The sequence below is a fragment of the Lycium ferocissimum genome, chromosome 6, assembly GCF_029784015.1.
Source record: "Lycium ferocissimum isolate CSIRO_LF1 chromosome 6, AGI_CSIRO_Lferr_CH_V1, whole genome shotgun sequence".
Taxonomy (NCBI): Eukaryota; Viridiplantae; Streptophyta; class Magnoliopsida; order Solanales; family Solanaceae; genus Lycium; species Lycium ferocissimum.
Genome location: NC_081347.1, coordinates 27,213,278 through 27,237,904, shown reverse-complemented (window position 1 = coordinate 27,237,904; position 24,627 = coordinate 27,213,278).

The window sequence follows — 24,627 nt, the reverse complement described above, 5'->3', positions numbered from 1 at the left end:
GCTCGTGCCCCCTTTATACCCTTCCCCAGACGGGCCGCCCCCGTTGTGGGCGCTTATGATTCCCCGGTGTTATCCGTGTTTATGGTTCCCCGAGTTCCCACCAGGGCCGGGGTTCCACTTATATTCAAGCATGTCAGAGCCTGCGTTGCGTCGTGTCGTGATATGTGACGGGGATTCGGAGATTTGAAACTTTCCGGTGTTATGCCGTGTTATGGAACCATTGACGGCGAGCGACCATATTTTCTCGTGGCCCTATGCATGATTTGTATTTTGAAAGTAAACATTTTGATACTTTTGGATATGTACTTACTTTCCATACTTCTCGTTTCGACTTATTACTCGATTTATTACTATATCTTATTTTTTTGCATACTCGCACATTTTCGTCGACCCCCTTTCTTCGGGGGGCCGCGTTTCATGCCCGCCATGTACGCATGTGGGGATCCACCCGTCTAGGACACCTCTCTCGCTTATTTGGAGTGCTCCCTCTTTTTCCGGAGCCTATATTTTTGGTATATATCCGTTTGTTGCATTTGTATATATTTGTTCGGGGGGGGGTACGGCGGGGAGCCCGTCCCGTCATATGATTCCGTTTGTCTGGAGAGGTCCGTGGACATGTATGTGGGTTAGGCCTTTTACGACAGTGTGTGTTTGTATATATGTTGTGTTGGGGGCGATCCCGTTCCGCCGTGCGGGGCCTTGTCGGCTTGCATTTGTAATGTTTTTGGGCCATCGTGCCATTCGATAGCCTTGTCGGCTTTGTTATATACATGGTTGCGTTTGAAATATGTTTGCGACAGTTTGATATAATTTGAGACAGTATTTGATATTCGTATATATATATGCCATCCGTGTGTGGCTCTGCTTGACAGGTGTGTTTGGGTGCCCCGATCGGGCACTAGTCACGGCTTACGGGGTTGGGTCTTGACAATAATAACCAGCCAAACCCAAGAAACTACGTATCTCCATTGGTGTCGTGGGCCTTGGCCAATTCTTCACAGCTTCAATCTTTTGAGCATCTACTCTAATGCCTTCATCCGAGATAATGTGACCTAGAAAAGCCACAGAGTTCAACTAGAACTCACACTTGGAGAACTTGGCATACAGCTCTCTACCTCGAAGAACTCCAAGCACTGCTCGTAGATGTGCTGCATGATTAGCCTCTGACGGTGAATAAACCATAATATTATCTATAAACACAATCACGAACAGATTTAGGAAGGGCCTGAATACACGATTCATCAAGTCCATGAACACGGCTGGAGCATTGGTTAACCCGAACGACATAACACGAAACTCATAGTGCCTATATCTGGTTCTAAATGCCATTTTCGGGATGTCTTCCTCCTTCACCCTAACCTGATGATACCCCGATCTCAAGTCTATCTTCAAGAAGTATTTAGCGTTTTGTAGCAGATCAAACAAGTCATCAATCCTCGGAAGTAGATATTTATTCTTCACAGTCACTTTATTCAATTATCGGTAATCGATACACATTCGCAAGGAGCCATCTTTCTTTCTTACAAACAATACCGGTGCTCCCTACGGCGATGTACTGGGCCTAATAAAGCCCTTCTCAAGTAGATCCTTCAACTGCTCCTTCAATTCTTTCAAATTCGCAGGTGCCATTCTGTAAGGAGGAATAGATATTGGCTTAGTATCTGGAAATAAATCAATAGTAAAATCAATCTCCCGTTCCGGCAGAATGCCTGGAAACTGATCTAGAAATAATTCTGGAAACTCATTCACCACAGGAATGAACTGAAGGGTCAGTGACTCGGCTTGTAAATCCTGAACTCGAACCAGGTGATAAATGTACCCTTTCCTGACCATCTTTCATTCCTCAAGGTAGCAAATAAACCTGCCTCTCGGCGAAGTAGCATTGCCCTTCCACTCCAGGGCTGGCTCGCCTAGAAACTGAAATCGAACTATCTTCGTTTTGCAATCCACAGTAGCGTAACAGGAGGCCAACCAATCCATACCCATAATAACATCAAAATTGATTATGTCTAACTCAATCAAATCTGTTAAGGTATGGCGATTATAAACTATCACTACACAGCCTCGATATATTTACTTGGCTATAACTGGATCACCAACTGGCGTAGACACCTCAAAAGGTTGAATCAACTCAGGCTTTATCCCAAATTTGCCAAAGAATAAATGAAGTAACATATGATAAGGTAGATTCTGAATCAATCAGTGCATACACATCATAGGAGAAAACTGATAATATACCTGTGATGACATCAGGAGATGACTCACGATCCTATCTACCAGCCAACGCATAAAGGCGATCTTTGGGGCCCATTCGAGTTAGACGCTCCACTTCCCCCCCCCCCCCCGTCCCTGCGTGCACGAGAACCTTGCCCGAAGGGCGTCTTTGCGAGAAGAACCAGCTACGGACACGCGTGGGCTGAATCATACCCCCATTCTCTCTCATCGAATACTGCCACATCCTATGACCTGGCTGGCCACAAGCATAACACACATCTAATCCCAGCCGACATTGACCTACATGTAACTTGCCACACTGGGAACACCACTGTAAAGGGGGTCTCATCTATCCTAACTCCAGTCTATGCTAAGAACCCGAAGCTCTAGAACTCTGACCCGCTCCAGAATAAGAAGACTGGTCAAATCTCGGACCTAAAAACCACGGAGGTGCACTCCCTGCCGAATGGAATGGATACCGAGAATACTGCTGTCTCTTTCCTCCTCTGAACTCACCTCCGATATCTAAAGATCTAGTCCTCTTACCATGGCCCCAGTCACGGTCATGCTCTGTCCTCCTCTGACGCTTACGGTCCTCCAAATTCTGTGCATATGCATGTATACGGGAGATATCCATGCCCGGCTGTAATGCAGCAGTCGTACGAGCATCTATCAAATGTGGCCCTAGACCAGCCACGAAACAGTGAACTCGATCCTCCATCTCAGCCACCATGGCTGGGGCATATCTAGCCAAAGAATCAAAATACACACAATACTCCTGGACACTCATACTGCCCTGCTCAATACACAGAAACCTATCTGCTTAGGCTCGTCGGACTTCTGGTGGTAAATAATGGCGAATAAAAGCATTTGAAAAACTCTTGCCAAACAACTGGAAGGGCATTCTCTCCCCTAGATAGCTCCCATGTCTGATACCACTGTACTGCAATATCACGAAGTCTATACGAAGCTAACTCCACTGACTCGACCTCATCCGCATGCATAACCTTCAAGGTCCTCTGCATACCATCAATGAAATCCTGGGGGTTCATATTTTTCTTCCAGACAAAAAACTCTGGAGGATCTAACCCGAGAAAAGTCTTAACCCTCGTACTACCAACCCGGTCTACCTGATCAACACCAGTTCCCTGTCGCTGAGCCTAAGCGGCTACCAATGCCGGTCAACCCATCGTACGCATCCCGCATATTCGGCCCAAGTGCATCTGGTGAGGAACCTGGGGCACTAGGGTGTGCCGGAGGTGGGGTATGTGAAGTCTTAGAGGGGCTCTCACATTGAATCTCATCTCGAGCCTTTCGTAGCCTGCCGAGTGCGGCTAGTGGCCTCACCAGCCACTCTCTTGCCCTTCTAGGTAGTTGTAGCTTTCTTGCAAGGCATCGCTGAAATCAGAACAAATCATTAGAGGCGAACTCTTAACACACGGCTCTATCGCAAGATCTAAGAGAGAAAGAGTGACAATTCACTAAATGGTCTGTAGCCTCCCGTTTATAAGTGTGATGCACAACACACCCATAAACAAAACTCTACTAGACACGGTCTGTAGACAACCCTAGGATGAAACTGCTCTAATACCACTTCTGTCACGACCCAAACTAATGAGCCGTGATGAGTGCCTAATCTCTAGTGACCCAACACCCCTATACTCATATCTGGACAATTCTGAACAACAAGGGCCCATACATAACTCAAACTGAACTGATACTGACTCATGAAAGAATGACATCATGAACTCTGTACAATCTGTATATGTATATATATATATATATATATATATATATATATATATATATATAAATATATATATATATAATATATATATATATATATATATATATATATATATATATATATATATATATATATATATATATATATATATATATATATATATATATATATATATATATATATATATGCCGAAAGAACAATGCAAGCTGACTAGGCCGCCGTATATACTGTACACAAAAGAATAAAAGCCAACAAGGCTACATCATCTGTCAAATACATACAACTGTCTACAGATCTCTACTGGAATAAAGCTGTAGAGAGGACGGGATAGGGCCCCGTCGTAGCCATGTGCATATACATCTTAAAAGAGTGGCATACCAAAATAGACTGTAGCTCAGGATCAAATGGAGCGCACTGACCACCGCTAGATAGAGGTCCTACTAAGCGGGACCGCCTGTCTATCTACCTGAATTTATGGGCATGAACGCAACTCCCGAGTAATAAGGGAGTCAGTACGGATAATGTACTGAGTATGTAAGGCATAAGAGTAACATAAACATAAGAATCATGAACGGAATCTGAAACTCAAAAGCCAAACTGACTGTCTGAATGCATCTGTATGACTGAGAATCTGAAAGTATTTGTATAAATCTGTATAACTGACAATGCCTCTGTGGGCGTATAATATACATGCTCTCAATGATAATCATGCTCATATATATATAAGTCATAGTATTGAGGAACGTTCAGCCCGATCCCTTATCTCATATCCCATCGGCCTCTCTGCGGCCATCATCATCATCATCATATACATTATTGCGGAACGTGCAGCTCAATCCATATATCATCATCATGGTGCACCAGCTAATCAGGTGGTAATGCGCATATAACACCTATCCCTTTTCTCCTACCCCATATACATACAATATACGTGTATATAACGTCTTCTGGTCATGGGTCAATATGCATATGAATATGAATGCAGTGCATAAATGAAATGAATGCATAGAACTCTCAAAGTGACATAACGTCGTACTATCTCCGATGAACATTCTTTGAGCTAACATCATCAATATAAGAAATCTCAAAACCTATGAACAGAAGGAACAATCATAGACGGGGTATAGGAACATCAAAGACCAAAGTACTCCTAGTGCTTCTAAGAGTAGAGTAATATGGAAGCTCGTTTACTCGCTTGTTCGTTCATATCATAAGATCATGCCAAAAATTGGAGGAAAGATTAGCCTTAACATACCTTGACATCTCCTTAATCAATTAACATTCTCCTTCCAAGTTTTCAAAGCCTACATTCAATAGGATTCACAATGAAGTTAAGTCTTAAAGAAACACTCTTAAGCTCAAATTAGCATAATTAACGAGTTAACGAAATTTGGGCAGCACTTCCCTTATTTCATCAACTTCCACCATATGACAAAACAACTCCCAAACAACAACAACAACAACAGCATCCATAATATCACAATCAAGAAGTTATATTCAATTTAATCCCAAGTTGGGCCAAAATCCCCTTTTTAAGTTCACTCATAGTCATCTTCTCCATTACACCATCCATGGCTTCTCCACTTTAATTTTTTTCCTTTCTAAGGGGTACTAAACCTTTATATCAACTCAACTATAAGAATAATATGGGAAAAATACCTTGTAATCAAAGAACTTCACTTCACTCAACTTCCTCCAAGCTCAAGTTCACCACAACTTTGAAGAAAGACAAGAACAATCACCTTCCTTGGATCACCTTTGAGTTTTGATGTTGATTCTCTCCTTGGATGATATGAAAAGGGGTGGAGGGTTATGGAGCCTTAGAGAACTCTTGAGAAGCCTCTAAAAGTGTAGGGAAATGAATGTGGAGAGTTGGAATGAAAATGGGGGCTTTTAGAATTTAAAAAGGTGGCAACTTCGCACCCCCGCACCGCCTAGCGGTGGAGTTACGGCGTCATATGGTGGAGATGCGGCCGCATCTCCCCTCCTCTCCCAAGGGAGGAGGCTGGGCTATGGGCCCTTTCATTTTGGGGAGTTTTCTACCCATATGCGGTCCAACATATTGAGTATGCGGCCACATATGGCTCTATTTCGTCCGGTTTCGCGAAAATGCATTTGTTTCGATTCCTTTGACCTCCAATCCCTATGGAACCTTCTTGGCACTTGTATGAAACTTCATTAACCATCCAAGGGGATATATATCTCTTCCTCCAAGTGATGCTAAGCAATACATAGCTCAAATGATACAAAGTTTCCCAAAACATAGCTTAACCTTAACTTTCTCCGACAAACATAATTCTTTTGCCCCAAATGCCTTTGGAATCTTAAGGTATACTCTTAGAATTATCAATTATCTTTCTTAAACCTATAGGGACTTCGTGTACACCTTAGGCTTATGTTAGTCTATTCATAACACGAATGACATGAAATTCCAAGGTGTGACAAAGAATGACCAACGTCACCACCCGTACACACATGCTATGAACGGAAATCCTCCACGTCTCGATAGTCATGACCCATGAGGGACCCACGAAGTCCATGTACCAGTCACTCCACACACAGCCCAGAGATGACTTTCATATCAAATTTTCGCACTTTTCCTTTACTGTTGCCACAAACCTTTCATTATTAGAACCGTATCACCTTAGCCATTGTTTCATCAGAACGGTGTCCAATAACCATGAGAAGTGCAGTATGAGATGCATGCATGAATGTCAACTCAACAAGGATAATCATAATTATACACAACCGCAATGAATCACCCAAATTTAATGGTTCAACGAATAGTTTATCCTCGAACACAATATCACACATACTCAAGGTTCAATTTAAGGACCTTCATGGGACTTCTAATCTCCAATTCTATCAGTTCTCTAAGGAATTCATTTTGCAATCCATAGTCAACAATAATAATATCAAGACTTATGTCGGGTTCTATTATAAGCACGTATCACAACACTATTCCAATTTCATTTTCCTTTCCTTTTTCCGATCATAAGTGTCATATACCATTTGGAGATGAAAGCTCACAATCATATCATAGAAACTAAGGTGGAAAGCCCAAACAACACAAAGAAGACATAAGTTTAATATCATAAATGGCGACAAGCAACACATAAATAATACCAACCTAGAGTATCCATCCCAACACCATGTCTGAAGACTTAAGCATGCTTTCTCCATCCATATCTACTAATCACATATGCAATTCTAATCTAAGTCTAACTCAAGTAAGACGTAACCTAACTCATAGCCGAACAGGTGCCACGAACATCCACTCGAACGTCACCTTCTTTTTTCGGGGAGATACAGAGACGAGAGAGGTTTAATAAGATATTTAAATCACGTAAGTAACACATAGAGAAATATTCGGTTCACTACAACTCTAGAAGGGTTCAATGGAACTCGAGGACTAACGACCTCGAGCCTACAAGAGTAAAAATCGAAACTTTCCCTTTATAACTAGTTCACTGAGTCTTTCAATGATTAATGACTTATTTTCTATGGTTACCTAACCCCAAGTAAGTTGTAAATTCCTTTTATTACCAAAACCCCCAATTCCAAGAAGAACCCTACACTAACCCATTTGAGAAATCCAAAATAAGATTAGAGAAAAAGGCAAAAAATGTTCTTCCCAAGCTAAGCATAACTCATTAACCTTCATCCACCACTAGATTAGTTTTAAATATCGTATACCCACTTAAGGTTTTTCAAGTCACAAGGTTTTCCCACAATCCTTAATCCTAAAAATGGAAGGTACTACAATGGAAGATAAGGAATAAGGATGGAAGAAGTGAGATAGAGTAGATTTACCTTTTCCAATGACCATAGAGTTGCTCTGGAAATCCTCTCCAACCAGCTCCAGAAGAGTATTAGTGTAAAATAAGATCCAATCCCCAAATGGAGAAATAAATACTAGGGCAGATTCAGTGATTCGCTGAGGTGGAAGGAGGCTCACTGAGGCGACCTCACTTCTGGGGAGAATTGATCTGCTGAGGCGAACCAACTTAAAATGCCATTTTCCACTGAAGCAGATGAAGTACAGCAGGTGCAGGCACGCTGGCGTGGCCCGACGATCGCTGGAGCAGAACGAATGGCCCCAAAAATTTTGAGTTGATTTAAATTCCTTTTTCCAACCAGGCCATAAGCGACCCTTACCCAAAAACCCCAAGCGTTACACTATGGATGCCAACTCATACAAGGGTGTTTTGAGAAATGAATAAGGAAATTTTGTAACGACTAAACGGGCATTACATCAAATACCAATTAAACAACCATTCGTCCTCAAACGAAGAGTAGCGGAAAGGAGAATTATAGGCTGATAAAGATTTGAGGACATGGTCTTGCGAGAAATTTAAGTGTATAGAAGGAGTATTGCAGAATAACATTATAGTTATTCCTTTCTATTGATGAATAGTGTTCATCGCGATTGACTCGAATTGCCTAGCCTGAACCCATGTCAATTGTCACATTCTCTCGAAACGCAGGATCAAAATTTTGGCTCGGGAAATGGTACTAACGTTGCACCTCGTCGATGACACTAGAAAGTACAATGAGTCACTTCAATACTGGGATAGAGGATTATAGAGGTGATGGAACTTTGTTGATCGTAAATCTGCTGGGTATCCTTGTTCGCCTGTCTCGGTTCGTCAAAATTTGATGGCCCTATCGGGCACTAATCAGTACTCTTTGTATTAATGCTAGTCCTTCGTACAGCTGGATCATGCGAACACACGACGATGAATTTCAATGGACTGATGTGCTTACTGAAACGAATCAATCACTCCTCGAAGGGAAAATAAATAAGGTTGAACTCACTTACTAGAAAGAAGCATACGAGGAGGCGCACACGCTAATACGAGAGACTACACACATGTGCAGCGGACACCAAATATGGTATTATTCGCTGGGGCAAAAATATTTCGCCAGGACGAGTTACGCGAGGGTGATTAGGTCTACCGCTGAGGTGACTCATTTTAGGAGCGGGTAAAGCTCACGAAGACGGTGGGTGTATCCGTATATGCACATTCACCGACGTGGGCGACTCTTCGCTTAAGCAAGAGTCAGCAGTTTTGAAAAGTTTGAGAAAGGCAAAACCATCGTTTCCCATGCCCTTACCACTACTCCCACCACCCAAATTTTCTTCCCCAAATCCTAGATGTTACATCCCCTAAACTTTCTCTCGCTCCCCATAAAACTCCTCTCTAGCCCTATTTCTACTCTAACTCCAACACAAACACAAGAACATTCAAAATTAGCATAAATTTGGGAGGCAAGAGACGATTTTCATCAATTACACAATCTCCTCCGAAACTTCAATAAAAGGTACGTGCTTGCTTTTCTTTTTCTCAAGAACAATTTTTGGGTTACAAATCTGAGTTATACATGCCTAATTACTGATAAATTGTGGGTGAAATTTTGAAATTTTGTGATGTGGGTTCAGGTGGGTGGTGGTAGAAATCTAAAAATTTGATGATTGTTTAGCATTGTAATAAGTTCATCACTGCGTAATACGCTAGAATTTCTCGAAATTGGGGTGAAAACATGAAGAATTAATAGGGTGGTTATTCATGGTGATTTTGTTAGAGTCTTTAGAATTTTGGGGTATTTGTTGCTTGGATTATGTTTTACGAAGTCTAATGGCCATGCATGCTTGAATATTAGATGATGTAAGGGTAACACACCGAGTTTAGGTCCAAATCGGGAGAAATTATTGAGGATTTTTTTGGGTTTGTTCGAGGTTAAAGATGAGTCTGCCTCCACGAAATAGGTTTCGCAGGCACGACTCTGCTTTAGCACTTAACCTTGCGCTTATACAAACATAATGGGTGTGGAGAATTTTACGTGGATGCAGAGGCTCGATCGCTAACACGGACCCGCCTTCGCGTCCTTATTTATGCAGATGCAATACATACAGCGATTACACCATTCGTTTACGCGGACAATTATTCACGAAAGCGGCTTCGCTTCAGCGGCACGTCTTCCGTCGAGACGAGACTTGCACAGGTTTTACAAAACTAGTAGCTTCTTACTGGTATGACTGGGACTATTTTTACGGGTTTCTTTAGCTCGTTTGACATATAAATAACTACTGCAAGCTATAAATAACTACTGAATGCGACTACATTGTCAAACTAACTTGATTTATCAATGCAGGTATGACTTTGCTATAAATGGCTCGAAATGAGGAAGAAAATGTTGCCCCGGTCCAAGGGAAGGTCAAAGGGAGTGGTGGCGCTCAGTATGACACCCATTGTTTCATGTCTGCTAACTATAAAGACTGCTACCTTAAAGATATGGCAGATAGGAAGCTTTTGCCGGAAAGGGGAGTTGACATGCGGAATGTAGAGGAGCGTGCCCCCGAATTTAATGAGCGACTGTACGGAATTGGCTTGTATTGTTTCATTGACGAGCCTTGCTAGGCAAATGAGGCATGGGTGCGGGAGTTTTATGCTAACCTCTGGCGGGAGAAATTGACTAATCCGGATCCCGAAATCATGATTCGGGGAACAACGATAAAGATTGGTGCTGAAGTGATAAATGCCTTTTATAATTTGCCCAACCACCCAGTGAGTGCCATGGAGGCGAAGGACATTTGTGGTAATGGGCCTTGGTTGGTTTCTAAGTTGGTCGCCACATACAAGAGGATTAAGATTACTTGGGTCCAGAAGAAAACAGAAATCAGAACACCTATTTCACTGCTGAGGCCGAGAGGTGGTAAAACATCATCACCAATAGGATCAGTCCCTGGGGTAACACTACTGATTGCATGTACATTCGTGCTTTGATGATTGCTTGCATTTTAGAAGATATTTCGGTGAATATTGGGTATCACGTGGTTCAAGAGTAGAGGGAGTATGTGGCAAAGCTCGGACCGAGTCTGATGTTCCCCTCACTGATTACTGCTTTATGTAAGAGGGTAGAGGTTCCGAAGCGCCTCAGCGATGAGTGGATTGAGTCGGATACAGTTCTCCATCCATTGAAGATAAAGGGGGAGGGTAGCGCGGTTCGAAGCGAAAAGAGGAAGATCAGTGAGGCCGAGGGGGATGGCGATGACGAGGATGATGCCCCACCTTCTCAGTCGCATGGCTCTTTTTAGTCTATGAGTTCTCAGATGCGGAACGTGATAGTCGAGATTTCTGTCCCTTCTATAGGGGTTGGTACTTCAAAGACTGCTGCTCACCACTTTACCAAGGAAGAGATGGAGCAATACTTGGAGGCCTAGAAGAATATAGAGGCTTCGATCAATACCCTTACTACAACCTACACCACTATAGCCAAGGCCCACGGTGACCTCCGCTAGGACTTCGACGATGAGAAGAAGAAGAAGAATACGTCTCGACGCAAATTATTAATCAAGATATGGAGGGGTTTTAAGGGATTTTTCAAGATGATGTACCTAAAGACGCCGCTCCCGATCGATGAGAAGGATGATGACGAGCAGTACTCTTTTCTGACAGAGGTTGAGGGTAATGGTGGTGGTAGCAGTATGTCACACCCCAATCTTGATTAGGGTGTGATGGGCACCCGACCCCGTAACCGGAGCCGAGCGAACCCGCTGACCCTTACTACGTACTTGAAATTTTTTTTGAACCTCTAAGCCAGGTGTATACAATAAGATTACTAAAACCTTCTTTTATTGCTTTTAAATCAAGTAAAACTTGTAACTGTACAAACTTGTATTATAATACAAACTGACTCCCGAAACCCACGACTCTGTCTGCAAAGTCTCTATCTGTAATCAGGAACCCTGGCACATGTACTCTGACTCGGCTACACTCCAGGCCAAATGGAGCTTGCCAACTTCGCTGGAACATCTTTTATATTAACTTCGATCCGTCTGGGTGTACCTGCGCGGCATGAACGCAGCCCCCGAAGAAGAGGGGTCAGTACGAGCAATGTACTGAGTATGCAAGACATGAATAATAATAATACGAACAAGAACGTAAGTATGAACAACAATACCATGGGATTATAGAATGCAGTGATGAGATAAGAGGATAGCTCGTACCTATAAGTGCCCTTGGGCGTATCTTACTTTCTTAGCTTTCCTTACTCATATATATACATATATACATAAAAGAAGAATATATTATATTGCCGAGGCGTCGGCAGCCGATCCATTTAACCATAATATGCACACCCCGCGTCCGGGCATCCCGCGTCCGGGACGATATCATGTGCCATACTCCAACCGATCGGTGGATATGCGTATATAACGCTACGCCCTTATCTCCATTTTCCCCGTAAATATATCGGCGTCTATAGCGCCCCGGCTCGTTCATCATATATATATAGTCATATCACACATATATCGGCGTCTATAGCGCTCGATTCTTTTTGTCACATGCACACACTTATATCATATATATTTACCGGCGTCTATAGCGCTCGGTTCTACTATCATATTCCATGTATATTTATCGGCGTATATAGCGCTCGGATTCTGTCATTATATATATACGTATGTCGGGTACACACATCAGTCGGGGTCACAAGGCATAATTCCATGTATTTAGAATCCTTAGAATAGTCGTTACCTATAATAGACTTGGGATATCCAGATATAGTTTAACATTTCCATATTTTCATTTTTATAACGAACATATCGTCAACATATCTATCGTAGGCATTTTCTCATTTTTGACTCCATCGTTGTCGCTATAAGATCACGTTCATCACGGATACACTTGCACTAGGATGATACTGTACTTATCGTTTAACAATCAAGACAAGAGTCAAGGATTTCCTTAGGATTCTACTCCAAAACAAGCCAAATAAAACAATAAGGAAATTCCGGAGCAATGGGCCCGCCTCGGGTCAAATGAGGCGGCGCACACAATTTACGTGTAAGACGTTTCATGACATTACTTATGAGAGTTCTAAGGTAATCGGGTCTCATTTATGCAAGTTCTAGAGGTCTAAGAAGCTTTCCAACATTTCGCACCATTTCTAGTTCAATTTTACTGAATGAATAGTAGCGAATTTCAATCTTGGATTTCTAGAGTTAGGAAAGTCCCCGAGGCGCGAAATCAAGCCTATACGTCTAAGACATGCCAAGAAAGGAAAGTGAAGTCTTACATACCTCTTTCCGCTCCTTCTGCTACTCCAAATTCAAGTTCCAAGTTCGCCGAATCTACAATTTGGTCGTGTTTACCAAATGTTGGTTAGAACCTTTAGAGGTCAAATCTTGAATTGACACTTGCCTACGGAAATTTCGACAAAGATTTCCCCGTAAATGTACCATGCCACCAAGTTTAACTTGGCCGATTCCAATCAACAACAATCCGGAATTCAACCCGGCCAAACCAACAACAATACAAACAATTATTCTAACAACATTTCAATATTCCATTCAACTTCCTTTCATTCACCTTCAAATAAGCTACATGCATTCAAACTCGCATTATTGATCGTACGTTCAATTATTAATCCGAAACCATTCAAACATGATTTAAGAACGTTTCAAGCAATCCATATAATATTCGAACAACCCATCCATTACACCACAAAACCCGAAATCACCTAAGTTTAAGAGAACATCAACAACTCATTCCTTTCCTTCCAAATTCATAAACTATGTCAATAATCCACATGTTTACAACATTATTTCCATAAATTCAAGAAAGCATGTTGAAATTACATTAGGTTCCAATTCAGCCCACACAATTTCAACTTCAACATAAATCATTAAACTTTCATTCTCACCATATAATTCTCAACAACAACAACTAAAATACCAAGTAACTTGAGTCACCATTCTTACTTAACACAATATGTATACACGGCCACAACTTCCATTTCATAACTTCATGAATTTCGTCCACTTCAACACTTTACAACAACACAAAGTCATGCCAAATTCACTCAACTTCCTACTCCTACACAACACACTCTATGCACGGCCAACATCCAAATTCATGGCTCAACTTCAACATCCATATTTTCATGATTTTTCATTCATTTCTACACTTTACAACATGCATAAACACCTATAAAACATGTAAAGGAAATTGAACCTCACCTTTTTCTTCATCTTCTCCTTTTCGGCTAAGACATGCTCTCCAAGGAAGATTGTTTTTCTTGCTCCAACAACTAGCTCATGTTGTAGAGGGCCTTTCATTTAGTGGGAAAACAAGAAGAAAATAATTTTTCCATGATCAACTCCCCAAGCTCCATGTTCGGCCAGCTTGGCCGAACTACTCTCTCTCCTCTCTTTTCTTTCCTTTTCTTTTCTTTCTCTTGATTTCTCTAGAAATTGAAATGATGAATTTTAGTCTTCCTTTGCAAGCCTTGCTTATATATATATATATATATATATAAGTATGTGCACATGACCATGCACACCATGCACATGGCCGGTTGGCCTCTCTTTTTTTTTTCCAAAATTTTCTAGAGTTTTCTTTTCTTTTTCCCTCCAAGTTTCAAGAATTTTCCAAGTCATCAAAGATGACTAATTAATTGGGCTTGGTCCATAATTAAATTGGGCCTAGTCATCCCTTGCCCACACACACATACTCAACTTCACAAATATATAATATACACTTGTGCCATTTCATGAAATTGTCTTCCAACTTTTGGCCTCCAATTCTTCCTTATTCCGAATTTATCCTTAACGCTCCATTCCAATACAATTCATAAACGACTTACGTCTTAAAACAACGTCGAAAAATAATCTTGTCCTTAACTTCCCGCGATTGTCTTAAAATATTCCGACGTACAAAATGCGGGATATAACATCCTTCCCCCCTTTGGAACATTCGTCCTCGAATGTTCGACTAGTCTTACAGGCTCTCATAAGCACCTCGGGGGAGCTCCCTTTTCATAGTCATCTTTGTCCTTTATACTATTTCCTAAGCTGTCCAGTACCATTCTCTTGTCATCCTCGTTTCTCCTTATATACATCCATTTTCTGGTGTCGCACTACTCAAAGTTTGTGCGAACTTCTCATATTACCCTAAATATTATCCAGACTTCTACCCACTTGGTGTCGTTTTTTTTTTTTCCGACCTTACTAATTCACTTCAGTAAAAGATCTCCTCAGTAGCTCAAGCGTTCATGTCAAACACACTACCGTATCAACTGTCTTCATCTCATCCTTACATTTCTCTCACCTGCTTCCCCCCTTTTGGGGCGCACCTATCCCATTATCCATTTATACTTCGTCTCATATCCTCATTCCAAATCTCAATCTACAGTGGAATAATAACAGCTTACTTGGCCACACTTGTACCATTTACTCTTACTGTCACTCGAACTTCGGTACCCTTACTCGATTAATGCCCTTTGTACCGTGACTTCGGTTGCTGGGATTCATATGTCCACCGATGCAATCATATTTGGGATATTCTACACCTTTATACACACGTATATATATTTACTATTAACTAGCCCACAAAATACGTCCAACCGCTGTTCAAGCCTATCCTAATTCCCAGGGCTGTGATGCTCTTCCGGTCTCTTTACCAAGCAAGTTTGCCTCGTTCTACTCGTCTTCTTGTGATCTCCAACCATCCCATATGCTCTAATTTCCCTTAGGCTATCCTAACTTCTCATTTGTCTCTTAGGTCTGGATATATCGAATTTCTCGCGTACTTCCCAGAGGGTCACCCATCCTGAAATTGCTCACACCTGAGCACGCTTAACCTCGAAACTTTGGTAGAATCCGGTGCCTTAATGCTGATATTTTTGCGTCCGCTTTCTCACATGGCCTTTACTGCTCGATCTGAGGCCAGTCAAAACCTTTCAACTTCCGAGACGTTCTCATAATACGTTCTTTCTTTTACAATGACTGTTTTACCCTTTTCGTTTCCCGATGTTCACTTTCCGCCTGCATGTATGGCTATTTCCTGTCTGGCGCCCAGATCCACGTAACAGAACAAGTATATCAGTCCAATCTTACCTTTTCTGACTTTCCATATCATCATTCGCCTTTTCCGCCGATACTGGGCGCCTACGGGAATCAGCGATTAATATAATGAATCTTACTTCCTATGACTTGGCTCTATCGCACGATCTAATGACAGAAAGAAGGTCAACCATTCCTAAATGCCCGCGGCCTCCCGTTTATAAATGTGGCCGGCTTCACACCATAAACAGGACTCTACCGGACACGACTTTGCAGACAACCCTTGGACCGACCTGCTCTGATACCACTTTGTCACACCCCAATCTTGATTAGGGTGTGATGGGCACCCGACCCCGTCACCGGAGCCGAGCGAACCCGCTGACCCTTACTACGTACTTGAAATTTTTTTTTGAACCTCTAAGCCAGGTGTATACAATAAGATTACTAAAACCTTCTTTTATTGCTTTTAAATCAAGTAAAACTTGTAACTGTACAAACTTGTATTATAATACAACCGACTCCCGAAACCCACGACTCGTCCGCAAAGTCTCTATCCGTAATCGGAACCCCGGCACATGTACTCGACTCGCTACACTCCGGAGCCAAATGGAGCTTGCCAACTTCGCCGGAACATCTTTTATATTAACTTCGATCCGTCCGGTGTACCGCGCGGCATGAACGCAGCCCCCGAAGAAGAGGGGTCAGTACGAGCAATGTACTGAGTATGCAAGACATGAATAATAATAATACGAACAGGAACGTAAGTATGAACAACAATACCATGGGATTATAGAATCTGTGATGAGATAAGAGGATAGCCTGTACCTATAAGTGCCCTTGGGCAGATGCTGTACTTTCTTAGCTTTCCTTACTCATATATATACATATATACATAAAAGAAGAATATATTATATTGCCGAGGCGTCGGCAGCCGATCCATTTAACCATAATATGCACACCCCGCGTCCGGGCATCCCGCGTCCGGGACGATATCATGTGCCATACTCCAACTGATCAGGTGGATATGCGTATATAACGCTCTGCCCTTATCTCCATTTTCCCCGTAAATATATCGGCGTCTATAGCGCCCTGGCTCGTTCATCATATATATATAGTCATATCACATGCATATATCAGCGTCTATAGCGCTCTGATTCTTTTTGTCACATGCACACACTTATATCATATATATTTACCAGCGTCTATAGCGCTCTGGTTCTACTATCATATTCCATGTATATTTATCAGCGTCTATATAGCGCTCTGATTCTGTCATTATATATATATACGTATGTCGGGTACACACATCAGTCGGGGTCACAAGGCATAATTCCATGTATTTAGAATCCTTAGAATAGTCGTTACCTATAATAGACTTGGGATATCCAGATATAGTTTAACATTTCCATATTTTCATTTTTATAACAGAACATATCGTCAACATATCTATCGTAGGCATTTTCTCATTTTTGACTCCATCGTTGTCGCTATAAGATCACGTTCATCACGGATACACTTGCACTAGGATGATACTGTACTTATCGTTTAACAATCAAGACAAGAGTCAAGGATTTCCTTAGGATTCTACTCCAAAACAAGCCAAATAAAACAATAAGGAAATTCCGGAGCAATGGGCCCGCCTCGGGTCAAATGAGGCGGCGCACACAATTTACGTGTAAGACGTTTCATGACATTACTTATGAGAGTTCTAAGGTAATCGGGTCTCATTTATGCAAGTTCTAGAGGTCTAAGAAGCTTTCCAACATTTCGCACCATTTCTAGTTCAATTTTATTGAATGAATAGTAGCGAATTTCAATCTTGGATTTCTAGAGTTAGGAAAGTCCCCGAGGCGCGAAATCAAGCCTATACGTCTAAGACATGCCAAGAAAGGAAAGTGAAGTCTTACATACCTCTTTCCGCTCCTTCTGCTACTCCAAATTCAAGTTCCAAGTTCGCCAGAATCTACAATTTGGTCGTGTTTACCAAATGTTGGTTAGAACCTTTAGAGGTCAAATCTTGAATTGACACTTGCCTACGGAAATTTCGACAGCATTTCCCCTGTAAATGTACCATGCCACCAAGTTTAACTTGGCCGATTCCAATCAACAACAATCCGGGAATTCAACCCGGCCAAACCAACAACAATACAAACAATTATTCTAACAACATTTCAATATTCCATTCAACTTCCTTTCATTCACCTTCAAATAAGCTACATGCATTCAAACTCGCATTATTGATCGTACGTTCAATTATTAATCCGAAACCATTCAAACATGATTTAAGAACGTTTCAAGCAATCCATATAATATTCGGAACAACCCATCCATTACACCACAAAACCCGAAATCACCTAAGTTTAAGAGAACATCAACAACTCATTCCTTTCCTTCCAAATTCATAAACTATGTCAATAATCCACATGTTTACAACATTATTTCCATAAATTCAAGAAAGCATGTTGAAATTACATTAGGTTCCAATTCAGCCCACACAATTTCAACTTCAACATAAATCATTAAACTTTCATTCTCACCATATAATTCTCAACAACAACAACTAAAATACCAAGTAACTTGAGTCACCATTCTTACTTAACACAATATGTATACACGGCCACAACTTCCATTTCATAACTTCATGAATTTCGTCCACTTCAACACTTTACAACAACACAAAGTCATGCCAAATTCACTCAACTTCCTACTCCTACACAACACACTCTATGCACGGCCAACATCCAAATTCATGGCTCAACTTCAACATCCATATTTTCATGATTTTTCATTCATTTCTACACTTTACAACATGCATAAACACCTATAAAATATGTAAAGGAAATTGAACCTCACCTTTTTCTTCATCTTCTCCTTTTCGGCTAAGACATGCTCTCCAAGGAAGATTGTTTTTCTTGCTCCAACAACTAGCTCATGTTGTAGAGGGCCTTTCATTTAGTGGGAAAACAAGAAGAAAATAATTTTTCCATGATCAACTCCCCAAGCTCCATGTTCGGCCAGCTTGGCCGAACTACTCTCTCCTCTCTTTTCTTTCCTTTTCTTTTCTTTCTCTTGATTTCTCTAGAAATTGAAATGATGAATTTTAGTCTTCCTTTGCAAGCCTTGATTATATATATATATATAAGTATGTGCACATGACCATGCACACCATGCACATGGCCGGTTGGCCTCTCTTTTTTTTTTCCAAAATTTTCTAGAGTTTTCTTTTCTTTTTCCCTCCAAGTTTCAAGAATTTTTCCAAGTCATCAAAGATGACTAATTAATTGGGCTTGGTCCATAATTAAATTGGGCCTAGTCATCCCTTGCCCACACACACATACTCAACTTCACAAATATATAATATACACTTGTGCCATTTCATGAAATTGTCTTCCAACTTTTGGCCTCCAATTCTTCCTTATTCCGAATTTATCCTTAACGCTCCATTCCAATACAATTCATAAACGACTTACGTCTTAAAACAACGTCGAAAAATAATCTTGTCCTTAACTTCCCGCGATTGTCTTAAAATATTCCGACGTACAAAATGCGGGATATAACACAGTAGCTCGGAGAAGGATGAGGTTTCGAGCTTGAGGCCAGAGAAGTGACCTTATTCAGCACATGGTTTTAGCCTTTGTTGGGCTTTCATTTCAGACTTTTATGGCTTTCTGTCTTTGTTGGATGATTTGAACACTTTGGATTTCTTGTTTGCTATTTTATTTTTGTGGATCGTTTGGATATTTATATGTTAGGATGTTTGGTATTTTGATGGTTGTGAATGGTATAGTTACGCCCTTGTTAGGTTTGACTTCGTATGAAGGAACGTGGTTGATAGAATTTTTCGTGTGGGTTTTGGACCTAGGAAAGAGCCTTACACGCTACTGCCTAGTGGTTTCGCTAATGCGGAACAGGTATCCGCCAAGGCAAGTGTGCTTCTGTGAGAGGAAAAGTGCGGTTGCAGGCAGGAACAAATTGCTAGAGTTCGCTTCTGTGAACACTAATTCGCTGACGTGGCCTGGCTCCTGCGGACAATTCACGCAGAGGCGGACACTGGCGCGAAGATATCTGTTCGCGTCTACGGCCCATCTTTCGCGGATGCCACACCGCTGACTTGGACCATGCTCGCCCCAGCGAGACAACTGAAACCAGAGGAATATTTTGCTAATCTTAGGAACTTACGGGACACTAGGAACTCGTCTAATCTTTCTTTACCCACGAACCGGGCACACACAACACTCCAGAATCACATTATTACTAGATACCAAATAGAATCGACTAGATACCAGTTGGATACAACCAGATACCAATTTGAACGAAGTAGCACGATAGGAGTGAAAGAAAGGAAGTTTCCTAAATGCCCTATAGCCTCTCGAGGATGGGTACGGACGTCTACATACCATTCCTCGAGACTCTACTAGACATTGATCTTGTACTCGTGAGACCGGTAACCTAGCGCTCTGATACCAACTTGTCACGACTCAACTAGTGGATCGAGCGGGCACCTATCTAAACCCACCTGGTAGGTGAACTCTTTACAAACCAAACCTCAAATACACATTATTTAAGAAAGAATAACTAGCCATTTTCAATACTTGAATTTATAAAAATGGAAAATAATAAGAAAAGACTTCCATAAATACACCAATTCCAAAATCGGGTCTAGAGTCGTACAAGAGATACTAATATTACAACTTAAGATGAAATACAACATAAACTAATACAACTCCTATCAAAATAAGAAATAACAGAAGTCTTGTAATGAACTCAGTAAGATCCTCAAAGCTAATGAAATCTCGGAGATCCACCTGTAACAACTCTACACCCCAGAAGGGTGTAGCAAAAGTAGTAGATACGTACTGGTAAGCAGCATAGGCTGACAATGATTAGTAATACATATATAATAGGTAGAAATCAATAGATAAGAATGATAGGAGATCAAATACAACAAATAAGCATATTTGGATACTAGTCCACAACAATGAAATATAATGTTATAACGACCCGTTCGGTCGTTATTGTGTTTTGATCATTTCCCCCCGTTAACTAGTCCCCTAGCCTTATTACTACCATTTTGACCTGCGAGGATAGGTGGCATGGTTCCTTAGGCATTGGAGTGAGTTTTGATGTGACTTTTGGAAAATTTGGCTTTTAAGAGAAAATCATTTGACTCATAGTTGACTTTTGGGTAAATGGACCTTTTTTGAATATCCATCAATTTTGAGAGGTCTGAATAGTCATTTAGAACTTGTGCGTATATTCAGTTCGGTTCCCAATGCACTCGGGTGCATTTTGGGACTTGGGTTGGAAAGTTAGTTTTGAGGTATCGGGGGTTGATATGGTCAACGAGACCTTTGATGGGAATTCTGATGCCACAAATGCGTTCGTAGCCGTTTTTATGTATATCTACATATTTGGTTTGTGTCTGGGAGGCTGAGTGACGATTCCAAGTTTGGAAGACACCAGAAAAATTCTGGTGTCTGGTGGCCTCCAAAGCAGTCAGGTGGCCGCCATAATGGCTGGGTGACCACCATAGCGATCGGCTGCAAAATCGGTCAGTGGCCACCAAAGCAGCCGATAGGCAGTGACTGGGGTATTTAATGATATAAAACCCCAAGTCTTTTCATTCATTTATTATTCCGAAAGTGGGTCATCTTGGGAGCTTTCTAGAGGTTTTTAAGGGAAAACTCTTAGAGGTAAACTCATCCATCTTCTCTACCTAATCTTGATTCATTATCTCACCTAGTTATCATTAATCCATGCTAGAATCTTCCTAAAGTTATGAGAACTAAGTGGGTTTTGGGTTATCTTCCTCTAATGAACTTGTTAGTATAAAACCTTGTTTTGTTAATGAATTTAGCATGGGTTAGCATGGAATTGATGGGTAATAACTATAGTAACTTGAATATTCCATTTCTAAGGCTTAATTCGTGAATTAAATGCTAAGGTTTGTACCCAAATTTGGGGTTTTCTATATAATCTGAATTTTGAGTAATTGTTAGCTAAATTAGTTGATTATTGATGGGAATTGAACATCTAGAACACTAATTCCATGGTGAGAGCCTTAGATTATTATGTTTACTTTATTAGTTTATGAACCCTAGTTTATGAGTTGGAATTTGGGGACTTAATAAGAGTTAAGTTTATTAAATGCCTTCTTCTTGTTTCTAATTCTGCTTTTGAATATGGTAGACTTTGATTATCTTGAGGCTCAACGTAAAGAAGGGCACAAGTTTGACTCGAGATTGCTGCTCAGCCTGCTAGGTGGCTTACCCCTGTGGTGAGACTTCGACTAGCAAAGCGTATATTTAGATGACATTGTCGAAGATTTCAAGTAAACCTTCAGGTATGAAGTTGGGTTGGATGTTGCCTTAGGGTTTGGTATTGCTTGTGACTTGTTTGATTGGGCTAGTGGCTTGTAGACTCCATAGGACCCTGTTTGGTATGTTGTGTATAAATTGGTGGTTTGTTTGCGAATTGGCAGTAAATTGGAAGGATGAAATTACTTGATATTGATATTGGTACTTAGTGTACGCCTCGTTATTGGTATAACCATTTTGGGATAGTTGGCTCTTATTGTTAAGAGAATTGGAGATTCTTTATAATTACTGTGTGGATCACTTGTTGACGATATGGGTGCGCTGTTTGTGGTACAACTTGAACTTGATATTATTCATTGTTATACTTGCATTGTTCCATATTCATACTCATATTCATGGCGTATTGATTATTGAGTCATCTTGGGCTTTGTGACACGAGATAACGGGTCATTCTAGGGTGTGTGATACGGAATGACCGAGATAGAAATACTGACACTATATCGTTAGGCTTTGTGTTTGGTACTGATCCTAGAAATGAGAAGGAAACATTGATGACTATGATATTGTGAGACTTGATTATTAGTAGAATTGGGAGCTGTGACTCCATTGTGGTTTATTTCGTTGCCTTGATGATGATATTACTTGTGTGCCCCTGTGTGGCACGGTTGGTTAATATAATTCATTGATATTATACTTGCATCATATTCATACTTCATATATTATTGCATTGGACACTAAGTCGTCTCTGGGCTGTGTGCGGAGTGACTGATATGAGGTATACTGATACGAGTCATCTCTGGGCTGTGTGCGGAGTGACCGATATTCTTCTGAGACATATTTGATATTGAGTCATCTCTGGGTTGTGTGCGGAGTGACCGGTACATGGACTTCGCGGGTCCCCCATAGGTTGTGCTATCGAGACGTGGAGGCATTCCATCGTCGGAGTACATGTGTACGAGCATATGCATTGCGTACATACCATATACATCTTGCATTGCATCTTAATCTCTCTCTTGGTTGATTATGACTTGGTTATGGTTTTGGTTATACTTCTTGCCTGTTATGAGTTAGACTATGTTGGATGGATCATACTAGTAGACTTGTTCAATAAAGTAAATACTTGGAACAATTGGGATTTAGTTGCTATAACACAAGATTGGATATGAACTGTGATATTGTGGGAAAAGTATGGCTTGTACTCCATCGTTTACTTGTTTTCTTTTCCTTTATTGTCTTTATATATGTCAACTAGTCTTAGACGGCCTGTGATACCTACCAGTACCATTGTTTGTACTGACCTACGCTTGCTGCATTCTTTTATGGATGCAGAGTACCAGGTTGGAGAGACATCTTCCCCTCGTGGCAGAGTTCTTGAGGCTGCTGCTTCGAGTCTGACAGGGTGAGCACCCGGATGTTCGCTGCCTAGAAGATTATTCTTATATTCATGTCTTATTTCCTTATTCAATACATTGTTATTGGGATATTCATGTTCCTTTGAGACTTGTAGTACTATTTAGTTGCTCTTGTATTGACTAGACCACGATGGTTGGGATGTACTTCTATTTCCGCACTATCTAATTATGGCTATTAATATTTGGACACTTATGCTTTATTCGTACTTTTCGCTTTCTTATAATTGATAGTAAGATGGGATAAGGGTTCGCCTATCTATGTGGGAATGATAGGTGTCCGCGCGGCCTAGTAAAATGGGTCGTGACAAATGTAACATCAATCTCAAGTACTGGGCCGCGAAAGAAATTTCTAATCCTTAAGTACATGTCCTACTATCAAGATCCCCACCAAGTGACCTAGCAGTCATTTAATGAGCATTACACTACCAAGGAGCAGACAAGATAAGAAAACTACAACAAGTCTTCATAACCTCAATTTATAGCCTAGGTGGAAGTCTCTACTCCTTGAGTCCATGAAATCAAGAGCAAAACACCTTACAAGAAAACAAAGACTCGAAAGTCAATCAACGAGAAATACAAGGAAATGCACCATGAAATGATAAAAAATGCAATGCAAGTGAATGATATGCAATGCAATGGCCAACGTCACCACCCGTACACACGTGCTACGGACAAAAATCCTCCACGTCCCAATAGCCATGACCTATGGGGGACCCGTGAAGTCCATGTACCGGTCACTCCACACACAGCCTAGAGATGACTTTCATATCAAATTGTCGCACTTTTCCTTTACTGTTGCCAGAAACCTTTCATTATTAGAACCGTATCACCTTTGCCATTGTTTCATCAGGATCATGTTCAGTAACCATGAGAAGTGCAGTATGAGATGCATGCATGAATGTCAACTTAGCAAGGATAATCATAATTATACATAACCACAATAAATCACCCAAAATTAATGGTTCGACGAATAGTTTATCCTCGAACACAATATCACACATACTCGGTTAATTTAAGGACTTTTGGGGCCCCTCTCAAAATTTATCGTTTTTTAAGAAATTCCTTTGCAATCCAATCCAATAATAATAT